Source organism: Phyllobates terribilis, unplaced genomic scaffold (genome assembly GCF_046119375.1).
Source record: "Phyllobates terribilis strain yellow unplaced genomic scaffold, ASM4611937v1 Scaffold_7__3_contigs__length_470593459, whole genome shotgun sequence".
Lineage (NCBI taxonomy): Eukaryota > Metazoa > Chordata > Amphibia > Anura > Dendrobatidae > Phyllobates > Phyllobates terribilis.
In genome coordinates this window covers 456,446,960-456,460,744 of record NW_027362767.1, presented here as the reverse complement: position 1 = coordinate 456,460,744, position 13,785 = coordinate 456,446,960, and positions in this window count along the sequence as shown.

Here is a 13,785-nt window from a genome sequence, read left to right as displayed (position 1 = left end):
GTATGTACAGCAGCCAGAAGCTGTCTGTACATACACTGCTAGGGGGGCACTCACACACACGACACATAGATGCACAGTACACACAGGACACACAGACACATACATTACACATGTCACACTTCATTTCACACTGCGATTTTTGCTGCGCTTTTTTACGCAGTGTGTGAATGGAGGTGTTTTTTTTACCTGCGTAAAAAAACGCAGGTAAAAAAAGCAGGAAAATACGCAGCGTAAAAAAACGTAGGGAAATACGCAATGTGTGAACGCAGCCTAAGTTTGCACTTTGCCTAGTTGTAGCCATGGGCTGAATAGTGACCTTTATGCTTCTCTCATTGCTCTATCTAGGCAGACTGATAAGAAGTGAGTCAACAAGTAGCCACAGCGATGCAAATGGTGGTCACGTGGCCGCCAGCTCCAGCATGCAATAGTGCGCAATCCTGACAGTAAGCACATTGCACAATGCCATGATTCAGAGATCTGCAGCCCCCTACACTGACTATAGAGAGGTATATGGTGTAATATATATTGCGATTCATATATATGTGCGTGACAATCTCAGCGAGTGAAGTTTCTTTAACCCGGGATCCGGAAATCCAGGAATCCTCTTCTGAGACTCCTCTAATTGCAAATTAAAGTAATAACTTTCTGTGTTTCCTTCTCCTATTTTGCACTGTGTCTTTAATAACGTGATAATCCATAGGAATACAACATGTGTACAAATTGTATGTGTCTATATAAAGATATATGAAGAAAAACATGACTGGAAAAGAAAGAATAAGGAAAAAAGAATTCAAATAACTGTCCGCGGCCGTGAGATCCCTACAGAGCGCGCGGTGCAGGAATTTAATATTAGTTTGCTTTCTTTCCCCTTAACCAATTATATTTTGTTCTCCACCAGAGAGGCTGAAATACAAGCTCGGCACATTCAATTTTCATTCTATAAGAGGACAAGTGACTTGTTTTCTCCCAGAACAGACTGTAAAGATAAAGATGTGGAAACAAAGCCTCCTCAAGCGCTGAATGCTGATGCCGGTTTTTAGTGTCCAGTAATTTATAGATTGTGAGCTGGTAACAATATATTATAACATTAGACGGTAATGTGCATTGACAGCAGCCGAATCTCGGCTATTATATGCTACAGCGACTATGTGAGTCTTCTCCGGGCCTTTATTAACATATTTAGGAATTTCAATAATAAGGTGACAGCGGCGGCACGCAGATGGTGACGGATGGGACGCTCTCCGATGGCCGGTTCTGCTACGGGAATAGAAAACCATTAAAAAAAAAGTAAACCCCTGTGTGCAGTGTGCACCAGGCATATTATTATCCAAGTCGTGATCTAGAAATCTGCAAAAAACATCTAAAAAATTACCTTAAAAAATGATTTATTTACAATAATTTTTATTAAGTTTTCCAAACAGGCAGGTTCGTGTTAGTCGTTTATTCTTATTTTCGACAAAAGACAAAGCAACGTAAGGCCAGGAAAAATCAAGCAGCAAAACAATTGAAGGCATCGATACTGGGCAACGTTCATTAGATCACGTAACTAATGAGTTCAGAGGAATTTGGAAATGAACAAATCCATTTGATACAAATTAAATTTTTTTGAACTTTTTAACAATTCACTAAATTCAGCGAATTAGAATTTCTGGAAATCGTCAGAAATGGCCGTCACCTTTTTTACACATTGCAGAAGAGAAGCCCACATAACCTTGGGTGTAAGGCTTCCCCAGAATTCCTGGCAGCAACACATCACATGATACTGCGCAGCCAATCAGGAGGGACTATCACAGCCTGTATAAAAGCTGAGGTAGGGAATGCAGCAGACGCTTTGTGATGAATCTGGTCCCAGCTTCACCATAAAGGTAGAGGGGAAAGGCCATAAAACTCTAATGACTCTGTACAGGTAGAGTGTGACGGCACAGCGGCGATAAACAGCTCCCATCACTTTAGCCGTAGTCAGGTTTTTTTGAGGGTTCTGTGATTACGTCTGTGTTTGCTCTAATGAGCTTGACAAGGGTTACGAACAGTCCTCAGACACCTCAGAGCGCCATGTCAATCTTTTCAGTCCATTTGGAGTACTTGCAATTTGGGCACTGTAAATTAAATATTCTGCAAATTTAAAAGGATTTGTAATGTGAATGATGTTCTGCTTTTTATTATTAAAAGATGAAATGAACTTACAACATTTAATAATAAAAAGCTAAAAATTTTAGCAAATAAATTAAATCCACGGTGTGATGTCTTTTGACCCTTGTGGCGTCAGTAATCTCTTTCATTGAGACTATGGACATCTTGGACCCATATTTTGTTCCCCTTTGGCTCAAGTTCACATGAAGTGATTGAGTTGTTGCTCGACTGATTCCCTTTATTTCTCCATTGACGTCTGATCACTTCCCCGATTGTCATTTCATGTCTTCCCCTCAATGTGTCCATACATTCTTTTCTTACTCCCCTTCTTGTTGTGTTTTGATTAATGTTCAAGATTTGGAACTTACCAAAGTTCATTTGAAAAAATGTATTCATTCTATAAAAAAATAAATAAAATATTTCATAAAATGGCTGCAAATCCTCGAAAGGAGAATGAAGAAATATAAGGCCGAGACAAGGACATGATCCAAACTGACCGTCTAAAGCAGGGGTGGGCAATTAATTTTCCCAAGGGGCCACATGAGAAACTGGCACTGCTTTTGAGGGCCGAACCAGTCGGCTGAACTTAAAGGGGTGGTCTGAAACCAAAGGTGAATTTCATACTAAACATTTATCTAAATAATGTAATTTTCTAATCTCCTTTTTTTATATACTTCAATTGAAAATTCCCTAATATACCCTCTCCAGTCTGACTTCCAGTCTTTTTTTTTTAACCTCCAATGGCATTTTGTTTGGAATACTCACACAGGACGTCATAAGGTGGTAGAAGCTGTGGTCACTTCTGCAGCTTCTGCCCCCTCCATGAAATGAAGTGGCATCAATTATGTCTGTTTCAGAGGTTGGGCTAGTCCCTGCTCTACTGATAATGCATCGGTTATAAATTATGACCTATGGACAGTATGAGCTCCCGGCACTATATTCCTTTGAATGAACAGTGACAGTGCACTCCCTTGCTGGCTCTAAAGAGAAGTGATGAGCCAGCAAGAGAGTGCGCTGTCAGTGGAAATTGTAAGGACACCACGCAGCAAGCAGGGACTAACCCAGACTCCGAAACAGAGGTCACTGATGGTGCTTCGTTTAAATGTGAGGAAAGCAGCGTCAGTGATCGCATCCTTTTCCCCTTGATGACGTCCCATGTGAGTATCCCAAAATGCACTGGAATTCTCAACAAAACATCATTGGATGAGAAAAAACAAACAAGAAGTTAGAGTAGAGAGGAAACGGTAGGGAATTTTTAATTGAACTGTACTAGATAAGTGATTGGATTGAATTAAATAGACATTTAGTATGAAATTTACCTTCTGTTTTAGGCCGCCCCTTTAATTCTGCTCAATATTAATTTTATCGCTTTATAAAAAGAAGGTGATTATATGATTACGTTTACACGAGCGATGTCATGATTGTCATCCAGAAAGGCAGACTATTTTTATCATCTGTATTGTGATCCATTTTTATATATCAGAAGTGAATAAAATGTACAAAAACAAATACACGTTTCGTATGATTGTAATCGAAATGTATCTGTAAAAATCAGATGCCACACAGATGATTAATATGGGATTCAATTTTTTTTTTTGCAAACTCTGACTTCAATAAGTGAGTGTTATCCGATACACAGAAGAAACTGGTGTGTGCTGTGATCTTTTTCACACGGATATTTGGTCTGTGTTAGGCCACGGCCCCACTATCAGTATTCAGTCAGTATTTTTTCTCAGGAGTGGGTGATAAATGCAGAACTGGTGACTTGTTTCTATTATATCTTCTATTATTCTCTGATTGTTCCTCACCTGGTTTTGGCTCCCACTCCTGAGAAAAAAATTCTGCCAAATACTGATAGTGGGGCCGTGGACTTAAACTGTAATCTGAATAGCTCAATTGCAAAGCATTGCTACTAGTCCTGTCCGTGTGAAGTCAGGTTTATTTTATTTTTTTCACGAAAAGCACTAGGACCGAAAATACAGTTGTGTGAACACACCCTGATAATACTTGCTACAATAAAGTTTATCATAGCAAGCATTGGCAATTGATCAATCAATACATAAATTGGGAGCATGTGGAAAAAAAAAGTTGTTTGCCCACCCCTGTTCCACATGCATAGATCCACATCACATGTGGGGCAGGATGTAACAGGCAGGTGGGGGGGATCTTTATTAAAGTCTATGGCTGTTCATTGGAAACACTTCTGACATTTTTTTTCTCTAGATTGGAATACGTATCACTTCCAGTATCGAATACAAGGAGGTTCTCTTCGTTTCATTCTGGAAATGTTTTCTAACCAAACTATCTGTTCCTCTCTTTAGAACATGGTCCTACAGCAAAGATATCCCCTTCTATTATACCCAAGAGAGGAAAGCCCGAGCCTTGCTTATCCCATCACATCATTTCCAATGACTATTGGTTTGTTTGAGGGACCAGTAATTGCCAACTAGTAATAGAAGTGAATCCAACCAGGGCTGCACCCCATCTCTTCAAGTGCCTCATAGCGCTATCTTATGACACAGTGATTAAAAGAGAAAATGGGAATGTGATTGGTTGAAATCCTTTTTAAATAAGCCCCTCCCCATGGACTCATTCAGAGGAATGTGATTGGTGGAAATGCTTTCTGAATAAGCCCCTCCTTACGGACTCATTAAGAGATGGACAAACTGATGTTACTTATTTACACCCAGTCAAAAAGTTATGGACATGACCCAATAGGAGCACAACAATCTGAGAAACAGCTTCTTCTACACTACCACACTTTTTCCTTCCACTCAACTTTCCATTAATATACAGCACTCTGTGAACAGCCAGCTTCTTTACCAATGACCTTTTGTGGCTTACCGTCCTTGTGGAGTGCGTCAATGACTGCCTTCTGGACATCTGTCAAGTCAGCAGTCTTCCACAAGATTGTGGAGCCTACTGAAACAGACTAAGGGACCTTTTTAAATGCTTAGGAAGCTTCTGCAGGTGTTTTTTTGTTAATCTAATTTACTGAGATAATGACTTTTGTGTTTTCATTGGCTGTAAGCCATAATCATCAACATTAACAGAAATAAACACGTGAAATAGATCCCTCTGTGTGTAATGACTCTATATAATAGATCCCTCTGTGTAATGACTCTATATAATAGATCCCTCTGTGTGTAATGGCTCTATATAATAGATCACTCTGTGTGCAATGACTCTATATAATAGATCCCTCTATGTGTAATGACTCTATATAATAGATCCCTCTGTGTGTAATGACTCTATATAATAGATCACTCTGTGTGCAATGACTCTATATAATAGATCCCTCTATGTGTAATGACTCTATATAATAGATCCCTCTGTGTGTAATGACTCTATATAATAGATCACTCTGTGTGCAATGACTCTATATAATAGATCCCTCTGTGTGTAATGACTCTATATAATAGATCCCTCTGTGTGTAATGACTCTATATAATAGATCCCTCTGCGTGTAATGACTATATAATAGATCCCTCTGTGTGTAATGACTCTATATAATAGATCCCTCTGCGTGTAATGACTCTATATAATAGATCCCTCTGTGTGTAATAGCTCTATATAATAGATCCCTCTGCGTGTAATGACTCTATATAATAGATCCCTCTGTGTGTAATGGCTCTATATAATAGATCACTCTGTGTGTAATGACTCTATATAATAGATCCCTCTGTGTGTAATGACTCTATATAATAGATCCCTGTGCGTGTAATGACTCTATATAATAGATCCCTCTGTGTGTAATGACTATATAATAGATCCCTCTGTGTGTAATGACTCTATATAATAGATCCCTCTGCGTGTAATGACTCTATATAATAGATCCCTCTGTGTGTAATGACTCTATATAATAGATCCCCCTGTGTGTAATGACTCTATATAATAGATCCCTCTGTGTGTAATGACTCTATATAATAGATCCCTCTGTGTAATGACTCTATATAATAGATCCCTCTGTGTGTAATGGCTCTATATAATAGATCACTCTGTGTGCAATGACTCTATATAATAGATCCCTCTATGTGTAATGACTCTATATAATAGATCCCTCTGTGTGTAATGACTCTATATAATAGATCACTCTGTGTGCAATGACTCTATATAATAGATCCCTCTATGTGTAATGACTCTATATAATAGATCCCTCTGTGTGTAATGACTCTATATAATAGATCACTCTGTGTGCAATGACTCTATATAATAGATCCCTCTGTGTGTAATGACTCTATATAATAGATCCCTCTGTGTGTAATGACTCTATATAATAGATCCCTCTGCGTGTAATGACTATATAATAGATCCCTCTGTGTGTAATGACTCTATATAATAGATCCCTCTGCGTGTAATGACTCTATATAATAGATCCCTCTGTGTGTAATGGCTCTATATAATAGATCCCTCTGCGTGTAATGACTCTATATAATAGATCCCTCTGTGTGTAATGGCTCTATATAATAGATCACTCTGTGTGTAATGACTCTATATAATAGATCCCTCTGTGTGTAATGACTCTATATAATAGATCCCTGTGCGTGTAATGACTCTATATAATAGATCCCTCTGTGTGTAATGACTATATAATAGATCCCTCTGTGTGTAATGACTCTATATAATAGATCCCTCTGCGTGTAATGACTCTATATAATAGATCCCTCTGTGTGTAATGACTCTATATAATAGATCCCCCTGTGTGTAATGACTCTATATAATAGATCCCTCTGTGTGTAATGACTCTATATAATAGATCCCTCTGTGTAATGACTCTATATAATAGATCCCTCTGTGTGTAATGGCTCTATATAATAGATCACTCTGTGTGCAATGACTCTATATAATAGATCCCTCTATGTGTAATGACTCTATATAATAGATCCCTCTGTGTGTAATGACTCTATATAATAGATCACTCTGTGTGCAATGACTCTATATAATAGATCCCTCTATGTGTAATGACTCTATATAATAGATCCCTCTGTGTGTAATGACTCTATATAATAGATCACTCTGTGTGCAATGACTCTATATAATAGATCCCTCTGTGTGTAATGACTCTATATAATAGATCCCTCTGTGTGTAATGACTCTATATAATAGATCCCTCTGCGTGTAATGACTATATAATAGATCCCTCTGTGTGTAATGACTCTATATAATAGATCCCTCTGCGTGTAATGACTCTATATAATAGATCCCTCTGTGTGTAATGGCTCTATATAATAGATCCCTCTGCGTGTAATGACTCTATATAATAGATCCCTCTGTGTGTAATGGCTCTATATAATAGATCACTCTGTGTGTAATGACTCTATATAATAGATCCCTCTGTGTGTAATGACTCTATATAATAGATCCCTGTGCGTGTAATGACTCTATATAATAGATCCCTCTGTATGTAATGACTATATAATAGATCCCTCTGTGTGTAATGACTCTATATAATAGATCCCTCTGCGTGTAATGACTCTATATAATAGATCCCTCTGTGTGTAATGACTCTATATAATAGATCCCTCTGTGTAATGACTCTATATAATAGATCCCTCTGTGTGTAATGACTCTCTATAATAGATCACTCTGTGTGTAATGACTCTATATAGTAGATCCCTCTGTGTGTAATTACTCTATATAATAGATCCCTCTGCGTGTAGTGACTCTATATAATAGATCCCTCTGTGTGTAATGACTATATAATAGATCCCTCTGCGTGTAATGACTCTATATAATAGATCCCTCTGTGTGTAATGACTCTATATAATAGATCCCTCTGTGTGTAATGACTCTATATAATAGATCCCTCTGTGTGTAATGACTCTATATAATAGATCCCTCTGTGTGTAATGACTCTATATAATAGATCCCTCTGCGTGTAATGACTCTATATAATAGATCCCTCTGTGTGTAATGGCTCTATATAATAGATCACTCTGTGTGTAATGACTCTATATAATAGATCCCTCTGTGTGTAATGACTCTATATAATAGATCCCTGTGCGTGTAATGACTCTATATAATAGATCCCTCTGTGTGTAATGACTATATAATAGATCCCTCTGTGTGTAATGACTCTATATAATAGATCCCTCTGCGTGTAATGACTCTATATAATAGATCCCTCTGTGTGTAATGACTCTATATAATAGATCCCCCTGTGTGTAATGACTCTATATAATAGATCCCTCTGTGTGTAATGACTCTATATAATAGATCCCTCTGTGTAATGACTCTATATAATAGATCCCTCTGTGTGTAATGGCTCTATATAATAGATCACTCTGTGTGCAATGACTCTATATAATAGATCCCTCTATGTGTAATGACTCTATATAATAGTTCCCTCTGTGTGTAATGACTCTATATAAGAGATCACTCTGTGTGCAATGACTCTATATAATAGATCCCTCTATGTGTAATGACTCTATATAATAGATCCCTCTGTGTGTAATTGTAGCACCCTGAGGATTCGGCTGCTACAGGAGTATTGCACCTCAACCCAGAGGTGTGATATTCCACTCCCGGGTAAGGAAGGAGTGTGGAACTGAGCTCAGATAGACTGCATGCACTACATACATCCCATTCCAGAGGAGCAGGCCGACGGCACTCCCACTTAGAAATGTGCAGGTGCGACCGAGCCTGTTCCTGGCTGGAGTGGGAGGGGGGAGGAACATCCCATGTAGTGTAGGGGCAGATAGGGGGAGCAGTCTGGGTAGTGGTAGGAGCTCATTGGGTGCTGGTCACCTGAGCTCACACATAGAGGGCTATATAAGGTGGGCACCATCAAAGATCAGGGTCAGACGCAGAGAGTAAGTCTGCTGCAGAGGAAGTCAGCCTGCAGCAAGGGAGCAGAACAGACCTGAGCCTGAAGAGTGAGAGAGTGGAGTACAGAAAGACCCAGAGGGGGACAAAGAAGGGACCCAAGAACCCAAATAAGAACACCGGGTGAGGAGTCAGCAGAAGGGTACCGGAACCCAAGCTGGTGGGGGTAAAGACATTCCCCAGCCAGAGACCGGAGACCGTGGGCAGAGTCTGTCACGGTCACCCACTACATTCACCCTGAAGGCACACCACATGGAGGGTCAGGGAACCTGAGGCCAAAGGTTGCCCAACAGAAGGCCCGAGGGAGCTGGATTTAGGTGAATCACTGGTGGGGACGGCTGAAGGAAGGACAGAGGGAGAGCTCAGGGCCACGCTCCGGACTTGTTTGGGGGTTGGCCGGATCCAGGACCTGGTGGACGCAGCACGGCTCGGGAGGTCACTTGGAGCTAGAGTGACCAGGAACATCTGCAGTAAGTAAAGACCCTTAACTGCACTACCCGAGTCTGTAATCATTACCGGCTGCACCGCACCACCACAACCCCCATCCTCTGCGCCTGTCCCCTCTGAGGCTATACCCCTCCCGTTGGGGGTTATCCCACCAAGCTGCGCATCCACCATCAGCCTCAGCGGACCCTGCAGCAGCGGCGGCCACAGTGACCGCATCACAACGGGTGGCGTAGTCGACACAACGAACTTTAATAACATCAGTAAGGACTGCCACATAACACTTAGCTTGACGCCCTGGGCACGGGACCGGGTCACAGCCGCTCGGAGACTACAACCCCCCATCTGATCCGGTGCCGGGTATTCCCCTCACAAAGGAATATGTCCCAGGGGGCGCGTCATAATGACTCTATATAATAGATCACTCTGTGTGCAATGACTCTATATAATAGATCCCTCTGTGTGTAATGACTCTATATAATAGATCCCTCTGTGTGTAATGACTCTATATAATAGATCCCTCTGCGTGTAATGACTATATAATAGATCCCTCTGTGTGTAATGACTCTATATAATAGATCCCTCTGCGTGTAATGACTCTATATAATAGATCCCTCTGTGTGTAATGGCTCTATATAATAGATCCCTCTGCGTGTAATGACTCTATATAATAGATCCCTCTGTGTGTAATGGCTCTATATAATAGATCACTCTGTGTGTAATGACTCTATATAATAGATCCCTCTGTGTGTAATGACTCTATATAATAGATCCCTGTGCGTGTAATGACTCTATATAATAGATCCCTCTGTATGTAATGACTATATAATAGATCCCTCTGTGTGTAATGACTCTATATAATAGATCCCTCTGCGTGTAATGACTCTATATAATAGATCCCTCTGTGTGTAATGACTCTATATAATAGATCCCTCTGTGTAATGACTCTATATAATAGATCCCTCTGTGTGTAATGACTCTATATAATAGATCACTCTGTGTGTAATGACTCTATATAGTAGATCCCTCTGTGTGTAATTACTCTATATAATAGATCCCTCTGCGTGTAGTGACTCTATATAATAGATCCCTCTGTGTGTAATGACTATATAATAGATCCCTCTGCGTGTAATGACTCTATATAATAGATCCCTCTGTGTGTAATGACTCTATATAATAGATCCCTCTGTGTGTAATGACTCTATATAATAGATCCCTCTGTGTGTAATGACTCTATATAATAGATCCCTCTGTGTGTAATGACTCTATATAATAGATCCCTCTGTGTAATGACTCTATATAATAGATCACTCTGTGTGCAATGACTCTATATAATAGATCCCTCTGTGTGTAATGACTCTATATAATAGATCCCTCTGTGTGTAATGACTCTATATAATAGATCCCTCTGCGTGTAATGACTATATAATAGATCCCTCTGTGTGTAATGACTCTATATAATAGATCCCTCTGCGTGTAATGACTCTATATAATAGATCCCTCTGTGTGTAATGGCTCTATATAATAGATCACTCTGTGTGTAATGACTCTATATAATAGATCCCTCTGTGTGTAATGACTCTATATAATAGATCCCTGTGCGTGTAATGACTCTATATAATAGATCCCTCTGTGTGTAATGACTATATAATAGATCCCTCTGTGTGTAATGACTGTATATAATAGATCCCTCTGCGTGTAATGACTCTATATAATAGATCCCTCTGTGTGTAATGACTCTATATAATAGATCCCCCTGTGTGTAATGACTCTATATAATAGATCCCTCTGTGTGTAATGACTCTATATAATAGATCCCTCTGTGTAATGACTCTATATAATAGATCCCTCTGTGTGTAATGGCTCTATATAATAGATCACTCTGTGTGCAATGACTCTATATAATAGATCCCTCTATGTGTAATGACTCTATATAATAGATCCCTCTGTGTGTAATGACTCTATATAATAGATCACTCTGTGTGCAATGACTCTATATAATAGATCCCTCTATGTGTAATGACTCTATATAATAGATCCCTCTGTGTGTAATGACTCTATATAATAGATCACTCTGTGTGCAATGACTCTATATAATAGATCCCTCTGTGTGTAATGACTCTATATAATAGATCCCTCTGTGTGTAATGACTCTATATAATAGATCCCTCTGCGTGTAATGACTATATAATAGATCCCTCTGTGTGTAATGACTCTATATAATAGATCCCTCTGCGTGTAATGACTCTATATAATAGATCCCTCTGTGTGTAATGGCTCTATATAATAGATCCCTCTGCGTGTAATGACTCTATATAATAGATCCCTCTGTGTGTAATGGCTCTATATAATAGATCACTCTGTGTGTAATGACTCTATATAATAGATCCCTCTGTGTGTAATGACTCTATATAATAGATCCCTGTGCGTGTAATGACTCTATATAATAGATCCCTCTGTGTGTAATGACTATATAATAGATCCCTCTGTGTGTAATGACTCTATATAATAGATCCCTCTGCGTGTAATGACTCTATATAATAGATCCCTCTGTGTGTAATGACTCTATATAATAGATCCCCCTGTGTGTAATGACTCTATATAATAGATCCCTCTGTGTGTAATGACTCTATATAATAGATCCCTCTGTGTAATGACTCTATATAATAGATCCCTCTGTGTGTAATGGCTCTATATAATAGATCACTCTGTGTGCAATGACTCTATATAATAGATCCCTCTATGTGTAATGACTCTATATAATAGATCCCTCTGTGTGTAATGACTCTATATAATAGATCACTCTGTGTGCAATGACTCTATATAATAGATCCCTCTATGTGTAATGACTCTATATAATAGATCCCTCTGTGTGTAATGACTCTATATAATAGATCACTCTGTGTGCAATGACTCTATATAATAGATCCCTCTGTGTGTAATGACTCTATATAATAGATCCCTCTGTGTGTAATGACTCTATATAATAGATCCCTCTGCGTGTAATGACTATATAATAGATCCCTCTGTGTGTAATGACTCTATATAATAGATCCCTCTGCGTGTAATGACTCTATATAATAGATCCCTCTGTGTGTAATGGCTCTATATAATAGATCCCTCTGCGTGTAATGACTCTATATAATAGATCCCTCTGTGTGTAATGGCTCTATATAATAGATCACTCTGTGTGTAATGACTCTATATAATAGATCCCTCTGTGTGTAATGACTATATATAATAGATCCCTGTGCGTGTAATGACTCTATATAATAGATCCCTCTGTATGTAATGACTATATAATAGATCCCTCTGTGTGTAATGACTCTATACAATAGATCCCTCTGCGTGTAATGACTCTATATAATAGATCCCTCTGTGTGTAATGACTCTATATAATAGATCCCTCTGTGTAATGACTCTATATAATAGATCCCTCTGTGTGTAATGACTCTATATAATAGATCACTCTGTGTGTAATGACTCTATATAGTAGATCCCTCTGTGTGTAATTACTCTATATAATAGATCCCTCTGCATGTAGTGACTCTATATAATAGATCCCTCTGTGTGTAATGACTATATAATAGATCCCTCTGCGTGTAATGACTCTATATAATAGATCCCTCTGTGTGTAATGACTCTATATAATAGATCCCTCTGTGTGTAATGACTCTATATAATAGATCCCTCTGTGTGTAATGACTCTATATAATAGATCCCTCTGTGTGTAATGACTCTATATAATAGATCCCTCTGTGTGTAATGACTCTATATAATAGATCACTCTGTGTGCAATGACTCTATATAATAGATCCCTCTGTGTGTAATGACTCTATATAATAGATCCCTCTGTGTGTAATGACTCTATATAATAGATCCCTCTGCGTGTAATGACTATATAATAGATCCCTCTGTGTGTAATGACTCTATATAATAGATCCCTCTGCGTGTAATGACTCTAAATAATAGATCCCTCTGTGTGTAATGGCTCTATATAATAGATCCCTCTGCGTGTAATGACTCAATATAATAGATCCCTCTGTGTGTAATGGCTCTATATAATAGATCACTCTGTGTGTAATGACTCTATATAATAGATCCCTCTGTGTGTAATGACTCTATATAATAGATCCCTGTGCGTGTAATGACTCTATATAATAGATCCCTCTGTGTGTAATGACTCTATATAATAGATCCCTCTGTGTAATGACTCTATATAATAGATCCCTCTGTGTGTAATGACTCTATATAATAGATCACTCTGTGTGTAATGACTCTATATAGTAGATCCCTCTGTGTGTAATTACTCTATATAATAGATCCCTCTGCGTGTAGTGACTCTATATAATAGATCCCTCTGTGTGTAATGACTATATAATAGAT